This window comes from Chelmon rostratus, chromosome 6 (assembly GCF_017976325.1).
Source record: "Chelmon rostratus isolate fCheRos1 chromosome 6, fCheRos1.pri, whole genome shotgun sequence".
In the NCBI taxonomy this organism is placed as follows: Eukaryota; Metazoa; Chordata; class Actinopteri; order Chaetodontiformes; family Chaetodontidae; genus Chelmon; species Chelmon rostratus.
Genome location: NC_055663.1, coordinates 10,989,885 through 11,004,887, shown reverse-complemented (window position 1 = coordinate 11,004,887; position 15,003 = coordinate 10,989,885). Strand labels below are relative to the sequence as shown.

Sequence of the window (15,003 nt, the reverse complement as noted above, 5' to 3'; positions counted from 1 at the left end):
GTAGACAAACATGTGAAGTTATGGGTATAATATTTTTAAACACGCAGAGGTGGACAGGAAGAAACATTCGAAAATCTTCAAGCCTTGTGCAGAAGAATGCTACATTACAGGCCAAACTTTCCTCTAAGCATAAGCATCTTCATACCTTGGAGTCACCTGTCACAAAACTGTTTACTAAGCTCAAACATGGCTGCATGTATAGGGAAATTAGGTCAGACCTGCCTGGAATAGATGCAATTTAAATGCAAACAAACTTAAAGACAGTACCTAATGGAAAGATTTCTATATCTGTCCAGGATTTCTATGTACCATAACAATCTCATTAAATGAGAACACAAACACGCAAACATCTCCCAGGCAAGAATGTCACTCTCCCATGATGCTTAGTTCTTGTCCCTCCTGGCTGGTGAAATGTGATAATCTGCACTAACAGGAAACAAACGGGCCTGTGAGTCTCAGGTTGCTGTCTATTCTCTTTGTCACAGGCACAACAACACTGAGAACCAGACATCCGCCTGACCCAGCTCCTTTTCTCAGCACAGCTCCGGAGTCCTGTGTCAGTTCTGAAATACAGATGGAGGAGAGGCACCTTCATGCCGTTTGTGAAATGTAGTCTCAGAACCATGAAGCGTACCATCAACGTAGGCTCTCTACAACAATTACAGGAGCTGAAAAGTACTCAAAATATCACAGAAGCCCAACAGCCTGTCAATCACCACATCTGCTATCCGAAAAGCAGGATGGCTTGAAACTCGAATGTTTGGTTTCAGAGTCAACATGGAAATGCTGCTGACAAACATGGGCTGTAGACTGCTTTGCGCACAAACACACCGACATACACAAACATGACCCCCCACCCACTCCCACACATAGACTCTAATCCAAGCAACTAAAGTTATTCAAAACTCAGAATTTTACACACGACAACCACTTACACCTCCAAACCCCACCCTTTAACCTCAGGTCACCCCCTCCATTTCAAAAAAACAAAAAGCACATCCCAACTCTCTATTTAAATTTCACCCTAGCCCCACCCGCCCACTCGGTCAAAACAGTGCAGTTTCAGTCGAAACTCTGAGCTCTGGCCTGTCACGTTCTTTCTCAGAGGAAAAATAAAATCAAGTAAACGTACCAAACTGAAGCGATCAAAAAAATTTCCCACTTGAGGATTGTAGTTGAATAAAGAAAACAGACCACTCACACTAAATGATGAAAGGGAAAGAAAGAGAGACAGTGAGGAAGACAGACAGGGAGCAAATGAAAAAGGGAGAGAATAAATGTGGGAAGAAAATGTCTGACAGGTAGACAGATAAAAGAGGGAGAAAGAGTGGTAGAGAAAGGAGCAGAGATTTGGAGCCATGTGCCATCCCCTCTCTCCCCTCTCATCATCAGTCACCCATCCAGCTAACCCGCTTTGCGTCTTTCATCACCCTGTCTGTGCTTCTGTCTGTCTCTCTTCAGTAACAGCCTCCCTCCTCACTGCATTCGACTCAAGGCAGAAGAGGTTAGCATCCCAGCCCTGCAGACACAGGGGGCATGATTCGTCTTGTCTGTGTGCCACTCTGTGGGAGCAACAGTGTCAGGCTGTGTACTGATGTTCCCTTTTGGACAAGCTGGGCACAGAGAAGCGGCCGCTCGCCAAAACTACAGCTGTAGTTTTGGTTACAGCTCTGGTTCTTTTCCTTATTGGATATCCTCTTTTTATATGGTTTTATTTCTTTTCTATTTAAACACAAACACCTAACATCTGGCTCGGACAAGAATCTTGTGGGAGACACCCACTCTTCCACTTGTTTTTGTCCAAAAATGCACGCAATGCATGCAGAAACGCCAACACACAAAAGAGACACAAAACACACACAAGCACAAATATACAAGTATTCACACAGCTGGACAGACACACCCTTACGCCTCAATTTTCTTTGCAAAGGCTTGAACAATTATTTACTGTTAGTCATAAGCGGTATTGCCAAACATGCAGAAATTGTAACCGTTATCTGAAAAATTCCAAGGATGGCTATTAAAGTACTGTAGCTTCGCAACACCTGAGCCCTTAGGCTACATGAAGAGTAGTGAAGTGGGTGTGTAATGCATAAGTATGTGTGTGTGCAATGGGAAGTACAGAGCACTGTGTCATGCTAGTGCAATGGTCAAAGGTTGGGTTTCATCTCTTCACGTGCAGGCTTGTTGTGTGTTTGCACACACATGCCAATTTAGGCCTATCTTTACGAGAGGTGGCTCTAGCTCAGAGTGATTACTGTCCTATCTCTGCAGCAACACAAGTCTAAGGAACAATGGCAGGGTAAAGGGCAGGGAGCGTACATCACACACCGCCTCAGATCTGAAGCACAGGCAGACACAGAAAAACACAGAAAGACAACAAATGTAGACAAACAGTCATCCCTATCAGCATCGACAGAGAAAACAGGACCCTGTCCCAGGCTGGTTAAAGTGTACATAATAGTTTAGACACTGTTGTTGGAGGACAATGAACAGTGCTGGGAGAAGCTGTGCCTTCTGTGCCACTCTGGTCCAGCTTGGCAGAGACACATAAACACTCAAAGAGCCAGTAACACGCTGGCACTGAGCAGCCTGGCCTCATCTGTACTGCAGAGACACTATTGTTGCTCTAGTTCCACACTCAGCTAACAGTGTTGCCTCTTTTGTGGCCCCTGGCATCGCCAGGTCGTCTGCCTCACCTTGCCAGCTTTTAGTGCCATTCTGCTGTGTCCACGTTACCAATGATAAAACTAACAAAAAGGAGACCAGAAATATTCTTTTGTCCTCCTTGCCTCCTCATCCAGTGTTCCAGTCTACCGGGTAAGCACAGTTTATGTACTTAAAGACACATAAGGCCAAAAACAAACAGAGAAGTCCACAACATGCTCGTATTTGAGAGCAGCATAATAATTATTCCTTATGGTAGAAAATTATCCTTTTGCTTCAGCAATTAAAACTGGCTCTCTGTGGAAATCTGTGATGAATCACATGGGTATTCTCAGTCACTTCTTCATTACACAGCAAGAAAAAAAAATCAGTTTTTGCCTGCTAGCACACTTCCTACAAAAGTGTGGTACAACACACACACAAAATAACAATTTCAAAATGCATGCAAACAACTTGTCTGGCTCAGAGTCCTACACTTGCCTACGTGACCACTGATATTTGGACAGAAATATCCAGGTAGTGATGGAAGCAACCAACTGGGTGAAAACTACATCATCATTATTATTAACGATGAGCAGGCTTCTGCAGTCACAGCCTCAGGACTTAGGAAAGCTTTCCTTCATGACACTTTAATGAACAAGGCTTTTTAGAATTGTCACTTACCTTTATATGTCCCATTCTCTTTTCTTACACCTGCCCTGTTTTTCATTTTTTCATTGCCATTTGCATGATTTTTTTATCTTATAAATTCACCAGTATTTCCATAAGGCATTGCTCCACTCTTTAACATCTTATTTCAAAAGATCAGAAGACTTCCTAAAAGCAAAATCTGCCTGAAGGATTGAACTGTGCTAATCCAAAACATCTGCGCAAGCTACATCTAGCTTAGTCCCCGGGCAAATACAGAAGATATATGGGGAGATGCTTTACATTCAATGAGAACACCGACAGGCCTAGCCTAGCCCTACGTCTTTATCTGCTCTTGACTGGATCTCTGATGGACAGATCTTCTTCCAGATCAGTCTTGAAGAAAAAAGAGCCATCAGTAGCTCCCAAAACACCATAACTCCCATGCAGAAACCATGATCAGCAGGGCTCCAGTGCCTGCGGTCAGAGAGCAGGGAGTGGCCCTCTGGGCACGTCTGGAATCGAGATCTGAGGGCTTCTATTGGGTGAGTTAAAACTTAATAACTTTCCAGTGAGGATACACCTCTCACACAGGGGATTATTGGCTTTAATAGTATGTGACAAAGCAGTAAAAAGTAGGAAAAATAATAGAGTCGCAGCTGGATGGGTTATTTTGTCTGGGAGGTGTTAACAAAACATCAAACAGCAGTCTATTCCCTTTATGGTGCGTGCACTACTTCTGTAGCTCTGCTTTTGAAAAGAAAACTGGGTTATGTGTGTTTTTGTTTCAGTGCCAAGATAACATTTAATTTGCATGCAGGCATTAAGTGTATACATATGTGTAAAGCTGTGTATTTCACTATGACAGTAATTGTGACTGTGTTGCTTCTGTCACAGTAGAGGGCCGGGCTGCGGCAGGCTCTCCAGATACGCTGCTTGTTAATTAGACTGAACGGTTGCCTGGTTCCGTGCTAACGGAGCTTCACTGATGCTTCAACACACCTGATGAATAATGCATTTTTTCACAGGACATTAATTTAGCAAATATTTCTCGGAACACAATTCAAACGCTTGTGACCGGCCAGCTCTTTGAAAATGTCCCCTGTCCGCCTGTGTCTCTCCTCTATTGACGTGCTAATGACTCAGTGCAAAGGAATCAGAAATAGCACTTATAAGCTTTAGTCGTCATACTTGCATACAGGGATCTGTCGCTGCAGCCTTCAGCCTTCTCCATTATAATGACTGGCCTGTCCAAGTGAGAAATACCAATGAGAGCAGATCAGTGGTTCATTAATACAGGGGACACCTTTGCCCCTAAATCAAGGGCAAATGTGGGCGGTGGCATCTAGTATTTACAAAAGTAGACTCAGTAAAAGGTTGCAAACTCAAATCCCAGCTGGACAAATGGGTTTCTTCAGCTCTGAGCTGCTCCATGTCATGTGCAGTGACTAAACACACAAGCTGTGTAATCGCTGTGCATGTAATTGATGGCTAAGGAGGTTTAAAGGTTGCGGTCAGTTACTCCAGTTGATCTGAAGCAGGCCTCGGCATGGACACTCAGAGTCTGGCCATCACCTGTGGCTGTCACTACCACTACAGTCACACTGAGTGAAACGGCACTTAGTGTGAAATCCCAGTCATCATGAATCACCAGCAGCACTCACACAGGCAGATGGTAGCCTGGCCTGAACCACAAGAGAGAAGGACAGGAAGAAGGCGTGAGAGAAAGAATCATTATTTAATTCAAATTCTTGAAAATGCTTGGGGAGCAGATTTCGTTGTGGTTATTCTACTTTGGACACATTGTACTCATTCGTATTTCACTGAAAGGAAATAAGGTAAACTCCCAAGAGCATGTGGCCACAATAATTTACACAGCCCTGGCCACAATAAAACACTACTACATTATTCATCTCACCGAGTGGAAGACTTACTCACACCTGGTTTGGCAGAAGTCATTCACTTGTTCGGTTCAACCCCGGAAATCAAGTGGAGGCGAGTACATTAGAGACCAGGAATTTGTTTGCGCTGACTCATGGATCCACCCACAGAGCCGACAGCTAATAGAGAGAATGACAATGCAGGATTGCACATAGCCTGTGGAAGGCCGCGAAGAGCTGGCCTCCGCTGAGAGCTCGGCTCAGGATGAGTGGTTTGGCTGCCTGCAGGCTGATCCCTGCGAGCACAGGAGTTTGTATTGTTGGGTGAGCCAGGGAAGAAGGCTCTCAGACTGCTGATGGGCACCCATGTGTAATTATATACTCCCGACCTGACTCAGCAGTGCTTGCCAGGGAAGGAGGACATCACTCTGTTCCCAGCCAAACTCATATGCAACACACATACTCGGTAATGCACACACGTACACAGTCATATATACATTCAGTCATCACATGGCCAAATAATATGTTACACAGCTAAACGACAGACGGCAGACAGGCTGACTCAAACTAAATGATGATGCTTAATTTAGGACTAAAGCAACATGAAACTGTCAAAGTGAACCCAGGCATTTAAAAGTATGCAATTTACATGGTGCATGCCTAGAAATTGGTAGCCTTAAAATTACCATCACATGCTATCTAAAGGTGAGTTTTTTGCAGGTGCAGGTGCTGCACTCTCACTTCCTGCGTGCACGCCTGCGCACATGCATGTGTCATTGAGGAGTCAGGACTGCCACGGCCTCCAGTGTCACTGGTTTGAAGCTTAAGTCATTAGTAATTTAAAGGTCGCTTCCATGCCTGCTCATATCAATTATTTACTCCACTTTTTTCATTTTCGTTTTGGCCAACTTACATTCTTGAAGCACAATCCATAATAAGGCCTCAAATTATACGCAAGAAAATGCCAGTTGTTCAGTCAAAGCAACTGTAACAAAACTCATATAGTTGAAACTCCTTCTAGTGTGGAGGTACTGGAGCTATTTTTTCAGTGAGTGAGACTGGTGTGGGTCTTTCATCATACTTTAATTCCATGCAACCCATGATGCAATACACACTTGCCAGTCCTTATCTGAGCTGAAGTGAACATTGCCATTAGCATGCCCAAGGAAACAAATATCAATGTGCTACTGCAAAAAAAACGGCATGCCATAGAGCTCAAAAGCACAGACCTACATAATCTCACAGCTCAGTCTGTCACATCAGTGATATACAAGGCTTCAGTTCAGTCTTAGGTAAGGCAGTGATCAATCCAGGGCAGACCAGGTGCACATTCTTGTGCAGAGTTGTAACAGTAATGCATATAACAAAAATATATGACTCCAACATAAAGAAAACACAAACCTGTGTTTTCACAGATGAGGGTAAAGACTTCCAGCCAGTTTCCTCCCAAGACATCAATCTGAGGTCACAGCCATTACACGGGCAGTTCACAAACTATCGCTATGGCTAATGCAATCCATTCACCACTGCTTTTGATTAGATTCCCCTTTGAAACTGAAAGCCAGAGCTCCTGACTGTGACATTCTTTGAACAACTGCCAGGAAGTTTGAGTGCAAGCCACAGGCTGTCCAGATAAACATGTTACTTCATTGCTAAAGGACAATCTGCCATGCAAAACATCTCTTCTCACACCCTCCTAGTATTTACAAAGGGAGTTCCCACATACCTGGCCCTTGGAGAGAGGGATACAGGTAAACACAAGCACAGCACGACAGAGACAGTCAGCATCAGCGTGTGCGTGTAGACCTTCAAGTAACCTATCGCGACAGGACCGTGCAAAATATTGTTATAAACAGATAAGATGCTGTCTTTTCGTAGCCATAAAGGACAGTCATTCCACAAGAATGCTGCTCCAACTGACAAGTACTGTGGAATTTAAACTACATCATCTATAAACAATGTTTTGACTTTAGTTAGTCATGACGCTTTAGTATTGTGAACACACTTCCACAAATTCAAATCAACCAGTTTACCTGTGGGTAAGGTTTTATAGTCAGATATAGATGTGAAAGTATTCCAGCTCTCCACGCTGTTTTCACGGCTGCTTCTCTGATGTCTGTCCATCCTTTCTCTCACTCTTCTGTGTATTAAGAGTTTATTTCAAACATTCAAGAGTTGGTGGTGATTGCTGCAACAGTGGAAAGACGAACCAAGGAGGTTTCGGTGAGTTTTATCTCATTTCTGTTGTATTTGAATGAGGAGTGTTTTATGATGATAAAATTATTGTTTCCATGAATGAAGTCCGGTGGCTTTGGCGAGAGTTATAGAACAGCTGTTTCTGGTTTAACAAAACAGATCTTACTCTTTAACAGAAAGGTCTACCTCTGCATGGATCCTTTTCATAATGTTGTCAGACACTTAGAATAACAATTTGAGCCTGTCAGTGGCAAAAACAAGCATTGTTAGTAAATATACATTGATGGTGCGCAACCCCATGGAGGGATTACGTTTTGTGGCTGCCTGCTGCAGCACTCTCACTAAATACCAAAAAAAGCTTCAAAAACTGTTGTCTCCATTAGTCACTTGGACACAAAAAGGTTGTATAATCAGATAATAATTTATGTTGAAATAATATACTCATAGTATGTATCTCATTGTATTGGTTCACACTTAAGGACATATGCACAAAAATAGAAAATTGAACAGTTCAAACCTACGTGTTATATTCAGAAGGAATAATCGAACGTCATTTTCGGCCAATTTTAACAGCCATACTGGGCAGAGTGCATCTTTTCTCCACAGGCATCAATGAGATATTTTATTTTATGTAAGCAAGAAGAAACTGAATCTTGCGGTGTTGGTTGGGGCCATGAGTTTTGCTGGTGACAACAAAACTCTTTTTAGTATCTTGCTTTGAGAGACATGAACATGTATTTCTGCAGAGCCCTTTTTTTATTTGGCAAAAGAAGCCAAACATCTTTAATGTTAAATACTGTCACAAGCAGCCGTACAAAAAAACCCCCAAAAACTTAATATTAGCTAACTTTGGATTTAAATCACCAACTATATGACCAACAAATGACTAAACATCATTGCAACCCTAACCAGACAAGCTTTAAGAGCTAGACGGTCTTTGAAATGCAGTGGTTAGTCAGTACCACACAAGAACTGACGGCTGACACAGAGTCCTAAGTGTCCCCTTTGAAAAAGCAAAGGGTGGAATCTGTTTGTGTTGCATGTGGATCACAAGGCTTAGGGTGGGCCTCTCAATAAGCCAGATTTATAGTTTGATGGGGAGGTGTAACACATGACTCTCTCTCCCTGTCATTACGCCGAGGAGGAGCAACGATCACGCCTATCAGAGCAGTGGGGGGAGGATGTGTGGACAGTCAAGATGAGTAAGGAAAAGGTAGGAGGGCAGGATGCAGATTTATGTCTGATTCCCAGTATCTTAGGAGCACCTTTGGGACTAAGACAGTATATCTGTCTGAGGTGCCCCTTCACTTCCAGAAAGCTTCCTTTCACCCCACTGACTCAAGATCACCCGGGTGATCTTTGGCATGGATACACATGCAAACACAGCTTAATGCTGTCAAGGCTGCTGTTGTTAAGTTTACATATGAGAGATAAGTCGGCTACCCCTTAGGAGCAGAAGAGAAGGACTAGTGGGAGGAATGATGAGGGGCTGGCTTGACAGGAGCACTTGTTAAAGCGGGGAATATTCAGTTGAAGGCAGACAACCATAAACACCAAGTCTGAGATATGGCAAAATGACACTGACTAAACAGTTACTGGGGTCTTTGCGCAGAAATGGCAACACAAGCCTTTCATATGGGAACTGTTTCGTGAGCAAGTTTACCGCATTATCTGGATAACTTTGCTGTGTTAAACCTGGAGCAGTCCATGTTCCACATTTGAGGGGGATCCAGGGTTTGCCCTGCCAAGGTACCCAGGTAACTCAGTAAAGCTGCATTTTGGCACAGGGCCCGGGTCTGAGTCAAAAATCTCACCTTAAACCGCAGACAAGAAGGTAACCTGACACTGAAAATATGTCTTGTCTCTCCAAAGTGTTTGCTTTGGTGCGTTGGCACAGTTTCACCTGTGCTTGGAGAGTATTCTGATTACATACTAAAGAATAGACAGAATGAAGATGCATATGCATGTGACAGCTAACTAGGGCTTGGTGAAAAAATACTAATATCTAGGTTTGTCCCAGGCTCACTTAATTTTGCTCAGCCTTGTGATATTTGGTAAGAGCTTGTCCCAGGAGCTTTTGAGACCTGTCTTTCATGTTCTCGCATGCTTCCGCCTCATCATGCCTTGGTTCTACATCTGCATTAAAACAACAACAGCATCTACAGTAGCATGATAATCACTTCTGCTTTAAGATTTTCTATTTTGGACCTGTTCTTCTGGACTTCTCACCAATGTGAGTTTGTGAGTCCGACGGTAGCTGCCATCTACCTGTGAGCAACATTTGTTTGCTGTGCTTGATCAAACACATCTACGTACATTCAATGACAGGTCTAACGTAAAGCCTCTCAGCGTGAGGGACGAGTCTGTCAAATCCACCTGCCCCTCTCATCTCCTGTCAGTTGATTTAGTATCTCTGGGTCCTGAGGCAGACATTTTCTCTTTCTTGCTGGCGTCTTGACCCCCCTTCTGGCCCTGTCCGGGGCCCTTGGCTGAGGCACCATGTTATTTACTACCCAGAGAGCTCTGTGTGCAGAGAGTCAACACGGCATGGCTGGCTGAGCAAGGGAGCAACCTGCTGCTCACTCTCACACATGCATCCACAGATGCACATACACACACGCGGTCACATGACCATCCCAGGGGGCTGGCAGAGATGTTTACTGCGTTACAGTCACTACACCCGGAAGAATTGAGAGCCACGGACAGAGAGACAAACAGACACATACTGTCCATAACCCCGGCAACTGCCAGTGGTTTCAAACTGCTACAACTGAACAGGGAATGTGAAGCTTTGGGTTTGATGACGTGACAGAGCAAACACCCATGAAGGCTCCAAGAAGTTCACCCTGACAGGACGTGACAGCATTCACTCGGGTGAACTTTAAAGTCAGCTGGACTCACCGGAAAGCATGTCCTTAGGTGGACGGAGCTCTGTGAGGACATTCTGAGAGTAGGTGGCTTAATCTAACCTCTGACCTGCACAGGTTGGATGAATGCAGAGACATTCAGGCTAAGGGCGTGTATGCCGCTCAATGACCTAAAACTATTTCAACAACATTCACTAAAAAGGTTGACTGAAGACAAAAATGGGTACAATGGTTTGCAGTTGCCAACAAACCATTCCCTTGTTTGTATGTCTCCACCTGGAATCAAAAGACTTTGACACTTGTCTGCGATCAGTCCAGACATTTCTGCAGTTTTACAACACACGTTTTACAACATGTTTTCAGGTGCACTTGAACGGCTCATGTCTTAAGATATAAAAGAAAAACTGCAGTGAAATTCCTTCTGCAAATCCCGTCCTTCCTCTCAGTAATTATAGCCTCCCGGCTGACAAACTGTTGTGTTTGTTTTTGCCTCCTCGGATACAACAGGTGAAGTATGGCCTGTGTGCGCTGGGCTGGATGCCAGTCTCTTACTGGTTCTGCTAGCCAAGTACATATTGCCCTTCCTGGTACAACAAATACACCTTGGAAGTGAAGGCGGAAGAGTCCTATTTTTTTCTTCAAAACTCTCTCCCCAGAAAATTTCATAAGAAGGAAGATATTTTCTTTGCATCACTGAGAACTTGTAACCTTGTACAACAGGCTGAGTACAGCATCCTGCACGAGAAAAACAGAATGTTCCCCTTTATGAAATCCTGTGGGAAAAGTTTGCGATAGTAAACTTGGCGAGGATGATTTATTTAGAGGACTACAGATGATTTGATGAATTGAAAACTGGGTTGACTTTGGATTGGAATGGAGGATGAGGGAGCAGGGTGTGAGGGATGTGAATGTGATGCAAGGAGGACTGGATCAATCTTTTATCACTGCAGTGTGCTTTCATCCCTAATGGATCCGACATGAGCAGAGCACAGCACTACCTTCCGTCACATTGCACAGGCAGGGGAAGGACGCACAGAAAGAACAAGAGGGAGCGAGAGAGGTAGCAGAGCAACACATGAGAAAGACAGCTACAGAGAGAGAGGGAGGGAGAAAGTGGTTCAAACCACCGTCCCAAAAATAATCACAACCCGAAACATGCAAACATATTATTTCACCGTCATGCTGTCATAGCGTTTCCAATTACCCCTGGCCCTGAGTGCATCTGCAGGAGTTGGGAAACACTCCTGATAAGGACGGCGAGAAATTAAGTCACTTCGCAGCATGAAGAATGGCTTTGAAAATTCCCATCAACAATCCCTAGAGATATCTCGGTGTACATGGGTGGACTTGCTTTCCTTGTCATGTGAGCTGAGTGACAGACAGACACACTGACAGACAGAGAGACAGACAGACTGACTATTCTAGAAGAAGAGGGGAGTCCATCTGGGTATTCGAGCAGTGAAAGAGCAGTAAAAATAACATCGCGGTGAACAAGGCACAACGACTCTCAGAGGACACTCTGCTCTCTCCATGCTGAACAGGCGCATTCATGTGATAGAAAATAAGAAATATCTAGGCAGTGAGGGGGGGTACAAAGGGAAGGAGAGAGAAAAGAAATGCTAACGAAACAAGGCTGGGAAGAAACTTGAAAGTTTCATAATGCATTCAGACTGCTGGCAACCACATCATTATCCTGCCATCTGATAGTTGCTTTAGGTATAATACCTTCAGTGCTTCAAGAGAGAGGGGACATTTAGCAGAACATTATATCATCGCTTCTCTGCTCTGTCCATCAAGTAGCTGAAGCAAATGTGGTGAACTTTCTACATTTTACTGCTTCCTGGTAATAAACAGACAACTCAACTGGTTTCTCAAGGAACTTGTGGTGTGCAGAGTCAGTATCAGCACCTGACCTAGTTTAATGAGCAAAGGTCAACTGGGATAAATACATTTAAAGGAGTGTTATTAAGCACGGGCACACATGACTGATGATGACTGCATGAATACATTAATGGTTGGCAAGTTAAAGCTACAATATATGCTTGAGTCAGAGATATCCATTTGGTTCTTTCCACCTACAACCATCTGTTATGATGACATTATCTCTCTGGAACCAAGTTCACTGTGTGAAACACACAAACAGAGATAATGCATGAGGTATAACTGTGTTACTCCCACAGTCAGTCAGAAAAAAGAATAATCACCTCCCAGAGGAGTTGGTTGGAGTTGGTGGGGGGGTTGGGGGGGGGTTTCCAATCGATTTCTGTGATTGGATAACAAATACAGCCTGCTAATGAGCCCCATGTTCCACTATCTGGCATATACCATGCTGGGAAATGTTAAATAAGACACTAGCCATGAATAATGATGAGTCAATGTTTAAATAGGCTTAGAGTGGTTTGGTGCATCAGACTCGCAAAGTGTTGGCATTTGAGATGTGTAGCACGTTAACAGTTAGATGCAGTAGGAACATGCGGCGAGTGAGCTGAACTCTGCCCGTGCCCTCCATAAATTAATCTTTAATCCTACAGTGGTAAAAGGAGCAGCAGCCTGTGTGACAGGCGACCTGTGTAAGAGATAGCCTGCACTTGCCTCATAGTTCCAACACTTGCACACAAAAACATGCAGTCTGGCTCACAGTGAGAGCACACACTCACACAAAAAAAAACACACGAAAAAGTGAAAAAACAGGAGTGAAGTTTCACCCAAACAGGTTTGAGTGCTTTTCTTTCGTACAGGAAGACTTGGGTGGCGGGTCTAGTGTCAACAGGTACATGTGAAGACACAGCTAAGATCCCCAAAGACATAACACAAGATACTTGTTCCTGTGCCGCTCACAACAAATAGACACACACAAGCTGACACTTATTAATAATAACAGCTCCCTTTACATGCATGTTGGAACATACAGCAGAGCCAGAGACAGGTCTGCTGAATTCAGAGGAACTTCCCGACACTGACATTCAAACAGGCAAGGACACATTCAAACAAACAATCTGTGAAAGAAGCCGCGACACTCACCGAGTGAGAGGATCTTATCCTTCTCTTCAGTGTCTTTATTTCCTCCCTCAGTTTGTATTCTCTCCGTCTCTTTTTCTCACTTGGTGAAATCCTTTACTTCTGACGGAGCGGCAGAGCCGGTTGTGCCGCTGGTGTCTGTGCAAGGCAGCGCGTGTGTGAGAGTGTGTGTGTGTGTGTGTGTGAGGAGCGTGCGAGTCCAACGGAGGTCAGAAGCAGTGAGACGTGGTCACGGGGAGATTTAAAGGATGCCGTGACTTGTCCGCTGTATCTTGCTGCCTTCTCCTTGCTTGCTGCCTCAGGAATGCACTTCTCCTGGGTGTCCTCACCACAGCCAAGATCTGACTGCTGGAGTTCTCTCTCTCTGTCGACACCCCTCCTCCTTCTCTCTGTGTCTCTCACCCACACAGAAACACACCCTCTCAGTCACTCCTCTCTCTCTCTCTTACACTCTTTCTCCCCACCCTTTCTTGCTCTGCTGACAGATCGGGTACCTCCCCCTTTTCAGGTAGTTGAAACTGTGTGTTCGGCTTTGTCGTTCTCTCTCTATATCAATTTTCTCATGTTACTGTCTTTCTATTCTACATTCCCCAATGACACAGAGGACCGCTTGAAAGAAAACTCAGAGATAAGACGAACTGGAAACTCTTTGCATGCATGTGTATTTACATATGAGCCTCTACTGTTTGTACAATCTATGACCTGAGGCATTAAACATCCAACCTCTGGTCTCCTGTCACAAGAACAGCACTGTCAGGTGATTTTCACTTCCTTTTCCTGGAATGAGGTCATAGTCCGGCAGACCAGGTGCAATTGCAGAGACTGTGTGTGTGTGTGTGGATGTTTGTGCGTGTGTGTGTGTGTACTTCTGGTACAGCTATCTTTGTGAGAACCAATTTGAATTTTAGACCTTTGGAAGTGAGGACATTTCAGCCCTTCAGAGGGCTGTCTGAGGAATAGAATAGAATAGCGGCTAAGACTGCATTGTGTCAATGAGGGTCCTCATAAGGATAGAAGTACAAACGTGCACGTGAGTGGTGTGTGTGTGTGTGTGTGTGTGTGTGTGTGTGTGTGTGTGTGTGTGTTTGAGTTTGACTACGCCCTGTGGGAAAATGAGAGGATGAAGCAACCTAGATCTGACCACTCTGGTCCAGAGAGCAACACAAATACAAAACAAAAGCCTGAACGACTATAGAAACTACTCGACATTTGTTGATGGAACAACAACACCGCCACTATCATGAAGTGTGCTTCTATCACCACAACCCTCCTCCCACACACCAACACAGAGCTTAGCTGTGTCTGACCAACGAGATAGGCAGTATATATTTTATATATATATATATATAATGTGTATATATTAAAGGTCCAGTGTGGAGGACTTAGTGGTATCTAGCCGAGAGGCTGCAGACTGCAATTAACTGAATACCCTCATCTCACCCTCCCCTACGCCGGCCACAAAAAATGCAAAAGGTGCTATCTAAAGCAAGTGGTTGGCTTATCCGTTCTGGGGCTATTGTAGAGTAATGGCAGTGCAACAGAGCAGACTCCATGGAAGAGGACCTGCTCTCTCAGTCGAAGTAGAGAGCTCATTCTGAGGTAATGAAAACACACTTCTTATTTTCAGTGATGATACAACAATGAAAACATAACTGTGAACATAATGTCACATTTCTGCCAATAGTTCCCCCTAAATCCCACACACTTAACTTTCAAAAAAGATTAGCCTGCAGACTATTTGCATGTAA

General features: G+C 44.2%; 1 protein-coding gene across 2 annotated transcripts in view; it reads right to left on the bottom strand.

Annotated features, from left to right (window-relative positions):
- rassf7a (Ras association domain family member 7a) overlaps positions 1-15,003 on the bottom strand; it is a 36,729-nt gene that overhangs the window by 8,204 nt on the left and 13,522 nt on the right. The window contains exon 1 of one of the 2 annotated variants that reach the window (XM_041939118.1): positions 13,259-13,632. The exons of the other annotated variant lie outside the window; for it this stretch is intronic. The gene's annotated coding sequence lies outside the window, so the exon portion shown is untranslated. Of the gene's footprint in view, positions 1-13,258; positions 13,633-15,003 lie in introns of those variants that run through there. 2 annotated transcript variants of the gene reach the window in all.